Below are 18,890 nucleotides of genomic sequence, written 5' to 3'. Positions count from 1 at the left end.
GGTGTATTACATAGCTCGTAGGTAGGTACATATGTTTTATATTAATGTATTGTACAGTGTATTTTGATCACTTCATTCGACGTCGGGTATAATTAAGTTGTTACATGACAATTAAACAAAAAAAGCAGAAACTTGTATGTGTTAATAATTACAATTTAATAGAATATAGTCACTATATGATTTTACATAAATCACTTTCAGGTACTGCATGTACGACAACTATTAAAACTTGTTAAATAAGAAAGATTTCAAATTATTATAATAATTTCAATAGAAAAATTGGTCATATTTATCACTATTTTTAGTATATTTTTTTTTTATCTGCTTCGTGTATACATAGAGTTTTATTTTTATGGAAATTATTGAAACAAAACACAACAAAACTTAAAATGTTCAACCGTAAGTGCATTATTAAATTAGATATAAATTATTTGAAACATGCAAATTTATGGAAAATGAAAATTTCATACTTTACTACTTTAAGACGTACCTTGATACTATAATTATTGGTTCGCATAGTTTCACACGCGATAATGCGCCACGAATATGCAAAACCCAGAAGTTACGAGTCCAATGGCCATAAATTATAATAAATGGTTCGATATCGATCAGCAATATTAAATAATAATTATTTTTAATAATCGATCTCTAGCGTCTCGAAATCTAGAACGTAATATAATAACATTTAGTGTTTCGAATAAAAAAAAAAATATTTTTCAAGCTCATTTAAAAAATAGACTTGAAACATTAATGCATAACTTATTTTCATCTAGTGTGTTGATGGTTATAAAACGTTAATTTAAAATAATTAAATGTTTATAATTTTTACTATAAACCGATCCTGCAAATTTTTGAAATTATCAAATGTAGAAATTGATCGATTATACGTATTATTATACATGTTTATTTTAAAATAATTTTCTACTACATTCACTGCTTTGATGTTTTCTAACTGTCGGTGTTGATGACATCGAATGCATTTTTTAAATATTTTATTAAAAGTTGGCATTTTTTTTTTTTCAGTTAACCCACTCTTTCAAAAGCTTAAATGACACCTCCGGATGGAGATACACCGGAGAAGTCCAGGGAAGCGCACCAGTTGTTCTAGACCGACCCATTCCGTATAGGTTTAAGAAGACCGTGTGACATTACGGACGGGAGCCATGTGCACGGCGTGTACAACCCGTATGTTTTCCGCAGCTCGTCGTATCCGTCTCGGTGAAAACAATCGTATGGTTCTGGAAGCATCGATAAGTAGACGGATACATTACTAGATGTAACTGTCTGCGGGGGCGTTGTTAGGACGAGGAACAATAAAATTCAGCGCGCATACCTCTGTCTAGTGCCTACGGAATACGATGTAGATTGCACGTCAATCAGTCACGATAATTTTATATTATCTGCTACAATAACTTTTAGATACCGACCCGTTATGTATACTCGTATTATACTAATATTGTATAGCAATGGAGTACAATATAAAACACTTATCGTACATTCGCTCTACTTCGCGTCATTAGAACTAAACGTTAATTTTAACTATTTTTTTTTTTTTACGAAAATCATCAAAATGTTGTACATTGTAACACCAGTCTTATTTATAAAATACATGTTGAGTATTGCATGAAAAATTAATGTAATCATATTATCGGTCTACATTCTAAATATTTCTCAAATTCAGTACCCGGACTATTCACCACCACTGAACATGGTGGACAAATATTTAATTCGTTAACGATTGTCAACAAGATATGTTACAGTATGTTATGTGAATAGCATGGTTAGGTTAGTTTATCTGTTTGATATAATATATTATGTTCTTGTACACTTTATACCTGCCCGTAACCCATCAAAGTTGAGCATTTTGCATGACATAAGTGTATTTCGCGAAATAATTTTCATCGCTAAGGACTGCCCGTCGAACGCTGGATTATATTGAATCATTGCTACACGTGTATTAAAAAACTCTCGTTTCCATAATAATACTATCGTTGATCAAAGACTTCAATCTAAGATCGCATGCTGTATTATTGCATGCCAATACAATATCACGGGTGATTTAAAAAATGGTTGAATAGAACGAACGTATTGGTCAACACTATCGCACTCGTCGATCATACATATTACAATATAGGTGATTTAAATATGTGGACCGGTTCGTTTAATAAATCTTCATTAAATTGTAATTCGATTTGAATTCAAATATATATTTGTGTTTTCATACCTATTAATTCGGCGACAACTGGCGGGCGTTATGAAAAATTATCGAGAACTGTTAGAATTTACCGATACGTTTTTCCGTCAGACACTCCGTATTTAAAGCGCATTGTGTACAACGTCAGGTACATCGACTGTGCATTTCTTACAACCATTGACTTCCCTACTGAATATTGCAGCTTTCCACAGCGCAGGTACCTAGATAAATAACACCGATTGACGAGTACTACAGGCAAACCGTATTCGATTTAATTACATAATAATTATTGTTAAATCATTTAAAATTTAAAATTATAGTAATTATATTAATTATTATTATTATTATTTTTTTTTTGCTGATATTTCATTTTTGTGTGGCCCTACCTTTGTCGGTATCCTATCGGAATTACCTGAAATGAATGGTACCACCGCTGAAAATACATTTTCATAAGTCAAATTTACTAAATTATTTTTCACTATTCTCGAAATATATAAATAATCTGCCAAAATAATCTATTCAATTGACAACTGCGGATAGGATCAAAAGTGTACATACGCGCGGCGAGTACGAGTAACAAAAAGATGACTCCCTAGGCGTAACTAAGGGGAAGTACAATAGGGTTTTTAGAACCCCTGAGTTCAAATGTAAAACTCCTGTTTTTTCAGATCTATATAATCTATAGTAATTACAGTTAAATACCATTTTATTTTATTTTCAGCAATTTCAGCATCCCCAATATTTGGGCTACAGTTGCACCCATAGACTTTCCTTCATACGACTAAACGCCTTGTACAGGAAGATTTTTCTCGCATAGAGATGATTTTAAATCGCTGCGAACGATCACTGCAATAGTAACGGACGGACCGATTTAAATCACCACGTGAGTGCCATCCATCACACATGCATTTGATTTGATCGGACGTCGGTCTACGGGTTTCGTTGGTTAAAACTGAATACTGAATACGTTTTTGTTTCTAACTTACTTCAATAGCATAATAAAAATCATTCATGTATGAAACGTAATAGATTGTCAATTAATTCCATATGTAAATATATTTAATTTTAAAATGGCTTCCAGTCAAAACTCGTATAATAACACCTATGCGAGTATATACGAGTATATATATATTGTATTTATATAGTATATTATTTTAATTAGATCAAATAAATTATTCTACTACGAATAAAATGTATTCGTATTTATTTGTATTATTTAATAATACACTAGTATACCCATTGCGAAAATTCGCAATAGATAATTTATTTATATAATAAAAAGTATAGGTGCAATCGAATCAATACATAAACACATTTTAATAAACCAATAAATAAGTATAACCCTCTCTAAACAAAATACATCACCTGAGATATTTAGAAGCCATGTCTACAATACCCTGGACGAATTCAAGGATCACCAAAAAATTTACACCGATGCTTCAAAGGGAAACGAAGGCGTCGGCATTGCCATCGCACTTGAAAATACCAAGATAACATTCAAACTCCCAAACGAGTGCTCAATATTTTCAGCTGAAGCCATAGCCATTCTAAAAGCCATTGAAACCATCCAAACTATTAAACGCACAAAGTTTTTAATCCTTAGTGACTCCCTAAGCGCCATAAAGAACATTCAAAACAAAAACAACCCAAATGACATCTCAGTCCTCATCCAAAACCAACTCGATGAAGCCAAAACAAATAAAAAACAAATATCAATAATTTGGATCCCCAGACATACCGGCATCGCAGGGAATGAAATAGCGAACAAATACGCTAAACTTGCCGCATCTAACAAAAACACAACCAAACTAAATAAATCCTCATACGATGACATCAAAAAGGCGGTCAAAACACAAATAAAAAAAAAATGGCATACACTCTAGAACGATCAAGACACAAAACTAAACCAGATAAAAAGAACAACATTCAGTTGGGAAAACCATGAATTTAACCGAAAAGAAGAAACCACTATAAATCGACTCAGAATTGGGCACTCCAGATTAACACATGGATACCTCATGGCAAAAGAAGAACCCCCCACATGCGAAGGATGTGGGACCCCCCTCACTATCAAACATATACTAACGGAATGCCAACTATATCAACAGGAACGAATAAACCTCAATATTACAGAAACACTTGATTCACTACTCGGTCCGGATTCCGATCAAAACAGGAAAATACTTAATTTTTTAAAATCAACTAATTTAATAGACCAAATACAATGTAAATGTAAATACAATTATGTAACAAAGTATCACAAAAAAAAAAAAAACTGTAACTAATGGCCTAAGATGTCGGGTTGTAATAAATAGATCAATAAAAAAAAAAAAAAAAAATGAGTATAATATCGAAAATTAAAAAACATATCGAAATTACAAAGAGTGTTTATTAAAATATATGTTCCGCGGCTAAGGATAGATTATATATGAGAGGATGTAATTATTACATAAAATAATTTTACAGTGCTTCCTTCCAGACAATATTAGCTAATATAAGTAATAATATTAGCATTGTTTGTTGTTATATCACTGGGTAAGAGCCAACGAGAATGCAGTATTTGGAAAATATTGAAAGTAAAATTGGTTGTGCACACATAACTTTCCTCAAACTCAACGAATTTAAGTAGTTAATAGTTCAAAAGAAATAGCATAATCCATTGAGTGTTCTTATACTTGTGTCAATAACCTACGTTAGTTACAACTCTAGTTGTAGAGATTTGAGTGAAGGAAAATATTGAAAAAATTAAATGTCATGTTGATTGTGCACGCATAACTTTCGTCAAACCTAACGAATTTAAGCGGTTGGCTCAAAAGAAAGAGCTTAATCCACTGAGTTTTCTGAGAGTAAAACGAATAAGATCCGTTCATTAGAAGAGGATTTATGAGAATTCGAATTGCTTGAGTGAATGTGTCCCATAAGAAATGTACAGGGAAGAATCGCGTTTGAGTATAACTTGAATAAGGAGGGAGATGAGTAAATTTTAATGATTGATGTCATATCTGTGTCCAAATACCTTTCATTAAAAAAAAAAAAAATTGAAGGAAATCGGCCGGATAGAACGGCCAGACGGACTGAACCTAACCTAACGGACTGACTTTAGTTTTCATACATTTTTTTAATATATAAGATTCTTATAAATTTTAATGTTCGCTACATTAAACGAGATAGTGGATTATGTAGTGGTAGTTATTACGTTATTGCTACCTATCTACATATGCTTATACACATTATAGTCTTAGTCACTAGTTGTGTTAATTATCTAATAGATTTTTAAAATATCGATGTGTTCAATGCATCGGTGAAAAACCATCGATGTTTAAGACCATCGAAATTTAAAAATATCAAAAAATGTTTTCCCCTCTAGAGCTACTATCTGATGCACACTAATCGATTACGATGTAATTCGATTATTCTCGAATATTCTCGATTATTCGATTAATCGATTATATAATCGAATAATCGAAATGGTACGATTATTTTCGATTAATGAAAACAATTATTAATTGATTTAAATAATAATTGAAAAACAAAAAAATCGAAAATTAATTATAATTGCGATTATATTTTATACATAATGTAATTGAAAAATATTTTAGGAATATAACATAAATATAAAATGTTTTGATTGTAGCGGTCATGGTATTGTTATTGAAGTATTTATAAGTATTTATAGTATTTATAGCTTAAAATCCCATTACTAAAATAATATAAGCAAACGAGTTTAGTGTTTATTTCTAGAATTATTATTAATACAACGTCATATTTATAAATATGTTGTTATTCTTTTCACAAATATTGAATTTAACGGAGTGAACGAACACCGGGATACACATTTGATTTGTGATCTGCGTCTTGCCAACATATTTAATATATAAAATATATATTAAATACATCAATCGACTGGTTAACCTAATTTTGAAGTTAAAAAGGTAAGTACAGCAATAGTTTGGAAATCTAAATATTATTTTTTTTCTAATTTTAATCTAAATATACGTGTTAAGAATCAAAATGAGTGAAGTGTGGCAAGTTTTCATTAAATACGATAATGAAAATAAAATTATTTGTAAAATTTGTTCTAAGCATTATATCAACTCTGGTTCAAATACAACCAATCTATGGAACCATTTAAAATTTAAACATAAAAACAAATATATCGAACTGAATCGGCTTCGAAAAGGAGTATCTGGTCTCGACCTCGAATCTCCTGATTTTGAAATAACAGACGATGGGTAAAGTAAATCATTTGTAATTTCTTCTGAGCACTCTACAACACTGCTTTTCAGTCAATTTTTTTTTTCTGCATACATTAACATATTTGTTACGAAATTACATTGCGTAGAAAAATATATTATTATTACCTACTTGACCTACTCAATGATGAAGTACACTCGACACTTACTGTATAGTAACAGCAGAGTTAATTCCCCAATTTGTATTATTTAATAATTTATAGCTAGTCAAACCTTCTTGTATTTACACTTAGGCCGTGCGTACATTGGAGAGCGTTGAGCGTCGTCTTCGAGCGTCAACAGTGTAGAGCATAGGCCCAAATAGGGGGATACTTGGGCTCTAATTTAGCACCCCCCAGTTAAAAAATTAACAATTGAAAAATTATAAAAAAATTGTGTTTTTCTTATTTTATGTAGTTATTTTTATTTGAGGCTTTTATCAAAAAGATTAATTGTTTATGACTATTAGTTAATTGCACAGTCAGAAATACTTGAAAAATATTCCACTAGTCATCGCAAGATAATACTAGTGTGAATATTATATGTTATATATTGTATAATATATTTTTTTTTTAATTTGTGTATTTCTTAGTATTGTATGACTTAAATAAAATAATATAGGTTAGGCTTGTTAATATTTATAAATTAAAATATTAGTGTATGTATTTTGTTATGGTACATTTAGTGATTAAATTGAGATATGGTACTTGGGGGGGGGGGTTGAGGGTTAGTGTGAGCTATGTAATTTCGGCACCCCCAATATTTGGGCTTTAGTTGCGCCTATGGTGTAGAGTGCAAAGTGGTGGCATCTGGGGGAGGCATGAGGGTGTAGTTACTCTCATGAACATTTTTCTACAATAGTTAAAAATATTATATTATATTTTAATTATTATTTGTTGCTTCATTGCATTGCAACATGCTAACAAGAATCGACATAAAAACTACTACATCTGTATCGTAGGGCACGTTTTGGCGCAATGTTCAAAAGTTCAACACAGATCGTGTTCATCGTTCCGCGAGTATTGAATGTCCGATATTGTTAATAAAACGAAATATTGAAAACGAAAACACGATTGTCCTTTTCTTGCGTACACACGGTAGGAGAGTTGAATGCAGCGTTAACTCTTCGATCCGGAAACGTTTCGACGTGTTTGCCTTCGCGAACGTCAATCTTGACGACGGCACATTGGGTTGATTGAGAGCAGGTATACAAATATCGGGTGCACGCAATTGGGGAGTGTGTAACGCGCGTGGCGTACCATACAGACATTGTTAGCAGTGGCGTATCCATGGGTGGGGTTAGGGGGCTATAACCCCCCTCGAAAATGTTTAATGTATGTATATTGTTTATTGATTATAATAAAAACACACAAAATTCAAAAAAAATTTAATGTTACATTTTTTATAACCCCTTCCAAAAAAAATTCTGGATACGCCACTGATTGTTAGTATTTATTATCGTCCGATACGTACACGCCAAAAACGATCGAATGCAATGACGAAAGTATCCTTTTAATGTACAAATGTTGAAATACGGTTTATTTCATTTTATTTGTGTTCGTACAATACCGTATTATACCGGTATCATATTATGTTGAAACTTGAAGCTCCTTAAATTATCGGAAACTTAACACGGGTTGAAAAACCACTATACGAATCATTTTGGAATGGATTAATTAAAAAAATGGCTAAAAGATTAAAAAATATTTAAAAGCACAAAATACAAGGATTATTTTAGACCTAATTCACCGAATTAATATTTAGTCATGCTATACCATATGTATTGCATATATCTAGTGACTAGAAATAATTGAAATTTAAAATATTCTAATTACAATTCATATTTCATGGTTAATTGCATTCTTAAAACCGAAAGAGGACATTACTGAATAATTATTGTTTATTAATAAATATCTTAAGCCGTGGTTCTTAACCAATGTGTCACGTATTACCGTGATGCATGTCACCAAAATATTATTAATTAAAACTGTAAGCCAGAGCCGTACCTAGCCATTTTTTATCCTGAGGCAGAACTGAAGCAATGCGCCCCCTCTGTTGTAGGGTTGTCATACTCACAGCTTTTAATATGTATAATACAATTCGGAAAAATCTGAAAAATTGTAATTAGATTTCTAGCAAAACAAGAAATAACATTTCTTAAAATAAGTTAATTGTTTAATATTTTTGCGCCCCCCAGCTTTAAGCGCCCAAGGCAAGTGCCTCACTCGCCTCACCCTAGTTACGGCTCTGCTGTAAGCTTTCAAAGTATAATTATACTGTGCAAACTATGTTTCAAAACGTCGTGGGAACGTTTCACTTGTGTTTCATGATTAACATTCCATTTTAACATTTATGTGCTGTAGTTTGATTGTTACAAAAATATACTAAAATCTATGTAATGTATGATGTCCCTATGATATTACATGTCTTCATACCTGGGATTTGGAAATGTTATAACATACGGAATTCCATATAATATATGATATATATATAATATAATATTCCATATAATTTATACACATGAAACATACATACAAGCGATTATTGTAAAATGTTATTTTAAAGTCTTATCGGATTACGATTAATTATTATAAATACTTTAGAAAAACGAGACGACATTGTTTTCCTATTTTCGGGGAACCTCACGGCCCCGAAATACAATAATACCCTGATTACGACGAATTGATCGAATGAAGACCCCGACACTACGCACATTATACTAGGTAATATTAATACTTATATTTTCATCTAATCATTTGTTTTGTTATTCATTTATATTAAACGTCGTTCACAACTGTCTTTCGTATGTTGTGTCTTGTGTCCTGGTTTAATTTTAATTTTAATTTTTTGGCGTGTATTATAAGTTTTTATAAGACAGTTATTTTTATTGAAGTTTTATATAGAATCATCTTATACAATAAATTACAAATATTTTTAAATAATGGCCGAGAATATGAAAAAGTTAAGTTACCTATATCAATTATAAATTTTGTTTATACATTATTATTACTTTTATGTAAATGATTTATTAAGTAATTCTTAATATTAAAGTTTTTCTTCTTTACTAAGGAATACGGAAATTATAATCAACCTCTTAATACTTAGCTCTTTATTTAAATATATTTTATTTAATCTTATATCTAGGTGCCTTTAAAAAATTAAAAAATCTTAATAATATACAGATTAATGCATATTGTTCAATTCTGAAAACAGGTTTAAATTTAGCTAAATACAAATACCTAAGTAATAGTTACATAGAGATTTATAGACTTTTTATAATTATGTATCCATTTTATCTCAACATTTAAACCAAATTAAATTTAACATATGTTATAGATGTGTAGAATGTTGAGTTTACACTGTAGCCAATAATTTAAATTATTTAGAGGTACAAATAGACAAGCGGAAAATATAATAATTCGTACCAACAATTTAATATAATTTATTAGCTCTGAACATGTACACACAAGTTTATCAATGGGAAAAAATAAATGAGAATAATAATTTAGAGATTTTAAGTTTTAGTAATTTTCTAGAATTTTTTATAAAGAACTCAAACCTTATGTGTGTTTGGAAAAAAATGGTAGTTAATTAATAATTTTTTTCTTATTATAAATTCATTATTATTTATTATTTAACCTTTATTGTCAACTGAAAATTATATATATATATATATATATATATATATATATAATAGTTACTAGATGTTTAATAAAATAATTTTAATTGTATTTATATATATATAGATCCCCTAAGTGGATGGTAGCTCTTTCCTGAACATAATAATGAGTACAGTGTTATTCCCACCAATTGGATACAACAAAATGAAAATCAAATAAATTATTGTTACTGGCCACCTGGAAATGTTGATAGCGACATACTATAAGAGGCAGAAGATCCAAAACCCAACTGGAAAATGTACAGAATAAAAAATTATGGTAGAAATAAAAGTTTTGATAAGGATTTATATATAATAAATATTAAACATCATATAATGTAGGATTTATTTAGGTGTATGAATAATATTAAAACTGCTCTAAAATAAAAAAAAATTAAACTCATACCTAATAAGTCTCAAGACTCAGGACTTTATGTACTTGCATATTTGTTTGAGAAATAAATAAGATAAATCTGTTATTATTATAACTATCAAGACAATAATAATGCCATGAGGATAGAGTTTTGTAATATAACTGTGATGTGTAACATATATGAAACATACATGTAACATCTAAAGAATATGTTGTAGAGATGTTTCAAAGAAACATACGGGCTATATTGAAATGGAACGTCCTACGTTTGTTCTATGAAAACGTGTGTGTAATGTTTTTTGTATGTTTAAAAGTAACGGTCATTAACAGGCCTATCGATGTTGCCGTAACGCCCGAGTACCTCTAATTGGGATGTAACTGGTCCCAAGAAAATGTCCTAGGAACATAAAGGGAATGTACCATTGCACAGTGGTTAACCATATAATATTATTATAGTATTATAATGAAATAATAAAAACCACATATAAAAATTGTTAAGATATTCTTAGTGATAATTATTTACTTATTAATTAGAAATATCATCAAATACAACGCTAAAATTTAAATTATATGTGTCTCAAAATCTGGGCTCCATATTTACGCAACAAGCTCTTATCTCTAAATGATCGTTTTCGTCTTTTCCGTTCTCTCCTAACTTCCAATCATATCAAATTGTCTACTAAATTAGTAATCTACATACTCTTCCTAAACCCAATTTGGACGTACGAAATCCAATTATGGGGCTTCGCAAAACCTACAAATATCAACCGTGTTCAGCGTTTCCAGTCCAAAGTCTTCCATCTACGTGTCAAATCAATCCCTACATAAAGTCATCTCTCCTGTCAACGATGTAGCTAAGACCTTTTACAGATGTTTCAACTTCAACCTACAAAACCATGCAAATCCTTTAATCGAAGATCTTGCGTTTATAAATATACCTGGCAATCCACAAATAAGATTGAAAAGGCGATGGTGTCTGGACCTATTAGACTAGACTTATCTAGCCTCCAAACAATATATCTTGTTCTCTTATATCTATTTTTATTTTTATTTATCCTTATCTTTACTGTTTTAACTCTTCCTTAATTTTATTTAACTCTTAACTTTTCTTTTTTTTAACTGTGAAAGTGCCTTCACTGGAAGATAACTTTAATCCGTCCTTCATGTCAATAAATAAATAATAATCTTATCAAATTCACTTATTGTTCAATTATATGTAACGTATTGTGAATGTAAAATAAAATAAAAAAAAAATGTGTCTCAAAATGATTTATTTCGAATTTCTATGCAAAATTAATACGCCGAAATGAGTAAACAAGTATTAAAAATTCTGCTTTATTTTCAATATCATACATTTGTGAATCAGCATTTTTGACACTGAAAATAACAAATAGTAAAAAAAGATATTGAGATTAAATTATGCATATGTTTGTCAACCATTCGCTCACAAATCGAAGATGTATGTAAGCCCACATCTTTACGAACTAATACTGTTTTTCATAATACTTTCTTTTAACTTTCTTTAAATATAATAATATTACTAATTATTTTATTATTAGGAGTTTTATCAATAACTTTGACGCAATACTGCAAATTGAATTCATATAACAATATAATTATATTTTGATAATTAAGATAATGTTCTTATCATACGAACAGCAACCCATCAAAAATATTTTGCGACCATAGATTGGGAAATACCGAATTAGTGTGTCGTCTTATGAAAAAAATTAAGAACCACTGATCTAGAGTAACAGAATATACGATAATATAATATATTATATAATATTATATAACTATAATTATAGCAATAACTATATAATATACAGTTTGATAAAGTCGATAAGGATAAAAATACGTACTATGGATATTTTTATAATGAATACGCAACGGAAAAACAATATGTTACAATAATAAATAGTATTTTGTTTGTTCTTAACAAGTTAGGTGCACCTGTATCTCATAACAGAAGAAGACCATCCAATCTGCGAACTCTACGACAAACAACTTACCATCAAACACAACACAATAGAATGCCCCGAGTTCAACAGTTCCAGAAAAATTCTTGGAAATCCATCAACGGTACAATAATCACTCGGAGAGGAAAACTTAAAAAACATTTTTAAATTTTTTACCAATGTAGGCTTAGCAAAATTACTGTTACCATAATAAATCCCAAAAACTTCACAATTACTCAACATAATATATCCCTATAGTATTAAGATAAATATGTACATTTTACATGCTTGTGACCTCAGATGTTAATGCCTTATAAAATAAAAATGATAATTTATTTATTTTATACCATCTGTTTAATACAAACTCATATATATAATTAAATGTTATACGAGGTTCGACTGTACGTGAGTAACGGAACGACAACGGATATAGACGACGCGCCAGTGGGCACAGATAGGAATACAAAATATATATATGTATGTATGCAGTGTCGGCCTGGCCGTGGCCGCTGGGCCGCGAAAGCAGCCGGGGCCTCTCCGTTTTTTTTTTTTTTTTGGTCTCATAAATTTTGTTTTTGGTAGGTATATAGAGAATAAGAACCCCGTAAATTATTCAACTGTAATTTTTAGGAGCAATTTTTCTTTCGGGGCCTAGGATATTCAAAATCGAATCAACACTCAGATGCTTGCTCATATCTATAGTATGAGCAGTGCATAATAGTACAATTATCAAGAAAAGTCACAACTGTCTAACAAGTTAAAGGAGGTTTTTTGGATTAATTGTGCTATTACAAGTTAAGTTAGGTTTTATCTTTCTTCTTAAAAACAATGGACTCGGAAGAGGCCATGAGGACCCTACTTGCCAGAACCTGCAGGGGCCCCGGGACCCCGCTGTTAGATTCAGTGATCATGCAAATATTGCATAAATAAATACGTATAATGTATATGAGTACAGTGGTTGACATATTATTACTACAATAACTATATTATACAATATATATATATATATATGAGTATATGAGTAATAAAATAATATTATTTTTTTTTTTAACTATGAATGTGTATCTATTGTGTGATAGTGTAAATTTAATATATTACTAAATTACATATTAAATTATTAAATTAAAAATGAAACGACAGTCGAATGCCTTTATTAAATTTTTTCAAAAAAAAGTTAAAGAAACTAATCAAGAAAACAGTTTATCAAAATGTGATTCAAGTCAAGACCAACCTAGCAAAGAACTTGTAATAATAAAGTTGAACTATTTTTTGAAATAATCTAAATGTTTGTCATGGCAATTTCAATATACAATCCAAATTAATTGCTAAATCATTAATTAGTAATTAATCAAGATTTTAAATTAGTTGTACATCTAATTTATTGCTTGATATTTATTCAACCACAATTCCGGTATCTATTTATCTATAAACGAAAATTATTAACAAGCATGGAATATGATAGCTGCCTTAAAAAAAGAAATTACGAGTATGCATTAAATTTGTATAAAAATTGTCAACATTTTTGTAAAAAAATAAATAATCACTTTTATGAAGAAGATTTAATTAATATTGAAAATAAAACATATTTCAAAAAAAAAACTTTCTAGGGAAAAGTGTTGTGATGAATCAAGAATTATATTTCCATATAATAAATTTCAAGGCTGGGCAAGTTAATGATTTTTTTTAACTCATTAAATTAAGTTATTTTAAAATAATATGGTCAAGTTTAATTAAAAGTTATTTATATTTTTTTAGTAAACTCATTAAGTTAAAAGTTAACTTTGAAAAAAAAAAGTAAGTTTATTTAGTTTAAAGTAAAAATTTTCTAATTTGCAAAAATAAAATATTGCGTAGGTACATAATATTAGTTTCACAATCCGTGATGCGTCAAATGCGACAAAGGCCATCACACGGAGGATTGCACCAAAGATCGCAGCTGTCCTGTCAAATACACCCTGTGCTCCAAGGATCACACTGCCAATTTTAAGGGTTGTCCGGTATTCAAGGCCGCTTTCAAAAAAGTTTATCCGAGAGTCACTCCTATCAAAACTCTGACTTCTAATACTCATCAAGTCACAAACAAATCTTATGCAGAAGCCACCAGGAATCAAAATTCACAACCGGATCATATCGGCGAAACCTTATCAAATTTCATTACTAGTTTAAATTCAATAATCAGTCCCCTCATTTACCTCCCATCTTCCGTACTTAATTCACTGATTGCTAAAGACATAATTTCCCCATTATAATATCCGTCAGTATTCGTATTATTCACTCATATAATAATAATCTAAATTACACACCACTATATTACTAAATGCCGATAACGTTAATCTGCTTCTATTATTATTTCATTTTTGTATAATACCTGACACTATATATATTAGTAATAAGCAGTATATAATTATGTCTATTGTTAATATAGTCCATTATCTATTACATCATTAAACTATATTATAATATATTTAATTGTCGTATTATATCATTATTTAATTACTTATCTGTATTTTAAAATCTGTATTATTAATATTTCATGTATATTACTGTAATTATTGAGCTTAATTGTTTTTTAACAAAAGTTCTAATAAAATAAAAAAGTTTGCTTTATTATTGCAATCAACAGAAACAACTTGTGAAAGGGTATTTTCAAAGTTTAAATGTATAAAAACAAAACTTTACACTACTCAAAATTACACCGAAATCATCTTACCTCATTAATGTTTATGACTATAGAAAAAAATATACCTATTGATACCAAACAACTGATTGAGACCATAGCTAATTCATCTAATGAATTAAAAAAATTACTTATATAAAAATTATGTTTTATTATTTAAAGAATTCTTACTATTTCAAAAATAAAGTTGTAAAATTGCTTTTATATTTAATAAGTTAACTCATGAGTTTACTAAATTGTTTATTATGATCCATATAAAGGCGTATACAGTGGTACTATACGGGGGGGGGGGGGCAATTGCCCCCATTGACTCCCTTATATCCGCCCTTAGATCCATATTGGTAAAAATGTAAAATATATTTATAGAAGTATCTTAATTTGTTATTTCAATAAAATGTCTTGAACATTTTTTGGGAGCCCCTTGAAAAAACTGATCCACAGGCCTTTGGTGTGCCAGACCGATACTGTATGTTTGTACTTCGGATAGAAATATAAATTGAACGAGACACTTTGAACAATGCGTATTGTACGTGGTAGTGTCATTTTGTATGTGTAGAATGATGAAAAAAATAAAATAAAGTCAGTATGTATAAGAGGTATAAGAGCGGGTTCCGTTTTACAACGAATTAGAGCATAACTGTTAGATTACACTTATATAAAAATGACCTTCATGTTTGCGTGTAATCAATCTTGGGCCGACATTGTGAATATAAAAAAAAAAAAAAAATTAAAAAAAAAAAAGATACAAGGCACAAAAACGACCGACGACGCAAACTTTTCTTTTCGAGACTAATAACTATCCTTTTACTGCGGCACGCAGTAAAAAGGGTCGGTCGGTGAAAATAAATTGGGATAATATTTTATTCGCGGGGCAAACAAAAAAAAAAAAGAATATACGAGTGAACGGTAAAAATAAACAAATTTTGATAGAGTTCAATAAATTCGCACGTTTATTGTGTACGAAGATGTACCGAAAACCTAACCCGAAACGACGCGACAGAAGATAGCGTGTACAGAGTGATTTTTGATGCAGTAACATTACTTTTATATTATTTTGTCTCGGACCGGATATTTTACAGGAAATTTCCAATATCAAATATTATTTCAAGTTAGATTAGACCAGTGTATGGAACAACGAAAGAAGTGATCCGATAATAGTTTACAGAACAACCTCAACTTGTAAAATATAAAAATCTGTATCTGATACGAATATAGAAAAAATAAAAATTACACACAGCTATGACTGCAAGCTATATTAAATGATTTTAATAACGTTTTCCACATAAATCGCGCGTAGGCGTAGACAGGTGTAGTCGATCGACCAAAAAAAAAAAATGTGTATTTAAGGTGAAATCAATCACTCTTCGTACGGGCATTGAAACACGCACGGTTGTTTTTATTCGTTCGTATTTCGTAACGTAACGTCGTTGTATCGCCATCGATTCATTCGACCTTTTCGTCTCGCTCGATTACATTTATATATACGTATACAAGTACCACCTCGACAACGGTCTATTATAATATTATGTTTTTTTTCTTTTCGCTAATGATCTGCGCGCGCCAACGACCGTCATTGAACGAGAGTGATTTTTCTTGCATACACACGTATACGTGTGTATGCAAGAAAAAATAAATAGTATTTATAATTAATCAATGATATTAGGTACATTTATTTAAGCACACACTTTTTAAACGCGTCCCGCCATCGACGATAAATACGCGGTAATTACCGACATTACACATCGTATTTCATTCCGTTGGAACCACCAGCGAAAAAACAGTAGCTCCGGCATTATACATTATAATAATGGTACTTAAACGTAGTATAACGTGTGTGTGTGTGTGTGTGTGTGTGTGTTTTATTATCATGCACTCCGTATACAATGGCCGACGGCGCCCTCTAGCAATCCTCACTTCCTTGGCCACCGTGTCTGATTCTTCACCGCGGCGATAGGGAAAACAAATTATTAGACTGCATACATTTTATACCTATGCTTTTAAAGCAATACGACGTGTATATACATATTTATATATATACAATACTGGGTAAGTTAACTAATATTTTAACTCGTTGACTTAATACAGAATGACGTAAGTTACTTTTGTTTTTAGTTAACTCGTAAAAGTCACAAGTTAATTAGAAAATAAAGTAACTTAACTTCGTTAAAAATAAGTTACTCTTTTTTCACATAAAATTAATAATGATACCTTTTATTAAAGTTCTACAAATGACATATTGCAATATAGGTCTTACTATTGAAAACAAATGTATTTTATTGTACTAATCGCTGCGGATATTTTCATACCTAAATAAATTTTCAAATCCAATAGTTAAATTATTTTAATGTATTTTTTTACCTACGCGTTTTCATCAAAAGCTATACAGTTATTTATTAATTTTATTTTGGTAAAACCCACTACATTGTTTCAATCAAATCCAGACTATTAATACGTAATAATATTAGAAGTACTCGTTAATCGCAATACTTTCAACACATGGGAAATAATAAGGAAAAAAATTATAAAATATAATTTTTGATGACACACAACAGACTAGCTTGAAATATTTGGGCTGTCATTATGGTTATTGCTGTACATTTTATTTTTGTTAGTGAATATAATAAAATGTATTGCAACAAATTTTAATTAAAAATGAGTGATGAGTTTATAAGAGTCATATAGTCTTAAGAGTATACATGTCTCGTAAACAATAATTGTTTAGGGCTGTACACATGGCGAGCGTTAGACAGGTATTTTCGTGATATTGTTTGTTGAACGTTTAATGTAATTATTAAGTCAATCGTGTAATAGGCAATTACATTATACGTTCAACAAATAATATCACGAAATTGCCTATAGCCGCGAAAGTATCTTACTTCACCCTACATGGTATGTCCATAAACTTTCCACGTGCTAACGCTTGAGATTTATAAACGCGCGTAAACGTTCGTATACCATAATATGGCCAGGGCTTAGAAGTTTCAATATCCAAAAAAGTGGCCTTGTAGGTAAACTATTGGTCCGAAATTAAATTATTAATATCATAATATAAATAAGTCGTGTTGATGACATAATGACGTGATAAAACTTTTAAGTGTGTTAAATTGAAATTCAAAAAAGTATACCCTATAATCTATAAAGTAAAAGGGCTGTCTCACGACTTATCGTCGCATCAAGTCACCGCGAAAGAGACTACGGGTATTCTAAAGATAGACAAATTACTGTTAGCAGTGCCCGGCGTAGCGAGTTATTGAAAATTCTTGGAAATATCCAAACACAATATAAAAATAACGCGACGAGTTGCAACGTTTCGTTTTTCATCATTCAGTAATGGTCTGAAGAGTATTCGAAAAGTAAATGGGGCAGTGGCGTCATTTGGGGGGAGGACAAGGTGGGCATTTGCCCCTGTCTGATTAAAAATCATGCTAAAGAGCCGATAATTGTCCTTTAGCCATAAACCGTTTTTTTGTGAAAAATCAAGCATATTTTTATCATTTTGAAATAATGCGTACTAGATAATTATTTATTGCTACAATATTTGATAATTGCCAATTGGTATAAACTATAAATAGACACATGAGAATTTTACAAAAATATTAGATTTTTGAATGAACCTAACCATCGTTTTAACAATTCTAGCAATGAAATCATTTTTACTTGTAATATTTTCTTACCTTCCAGCCTGATTATTTTAATTTCAATAGTCCCTATTTATTGTTTTTCCTTAATCATTATAGTCATTTTAAAATTGATAATTTAATACTTCAAACTGAATTCTTATCTGCCAAAAACTTAAAT

This window comes from Sipha flava, unplaced genomic scaffold (assembly GCF_003268045.1).
Source record: "Sipha flava isolate LNK unplaced genomic scaffold, YSA_version1 169_pilon_pilon, whole genome shotgun sequence".
Taxonomy (NCBI): Eukaryota; Metazoa; Arthropoda; class Insecta; order Hemiptera; family Aphididae; genus Sipha; species Sipha flava.
The sequence above is the reverse complement of the archived record's forward strand: the minus strand, read 5'-3'. Positions refer to the sequence as shown.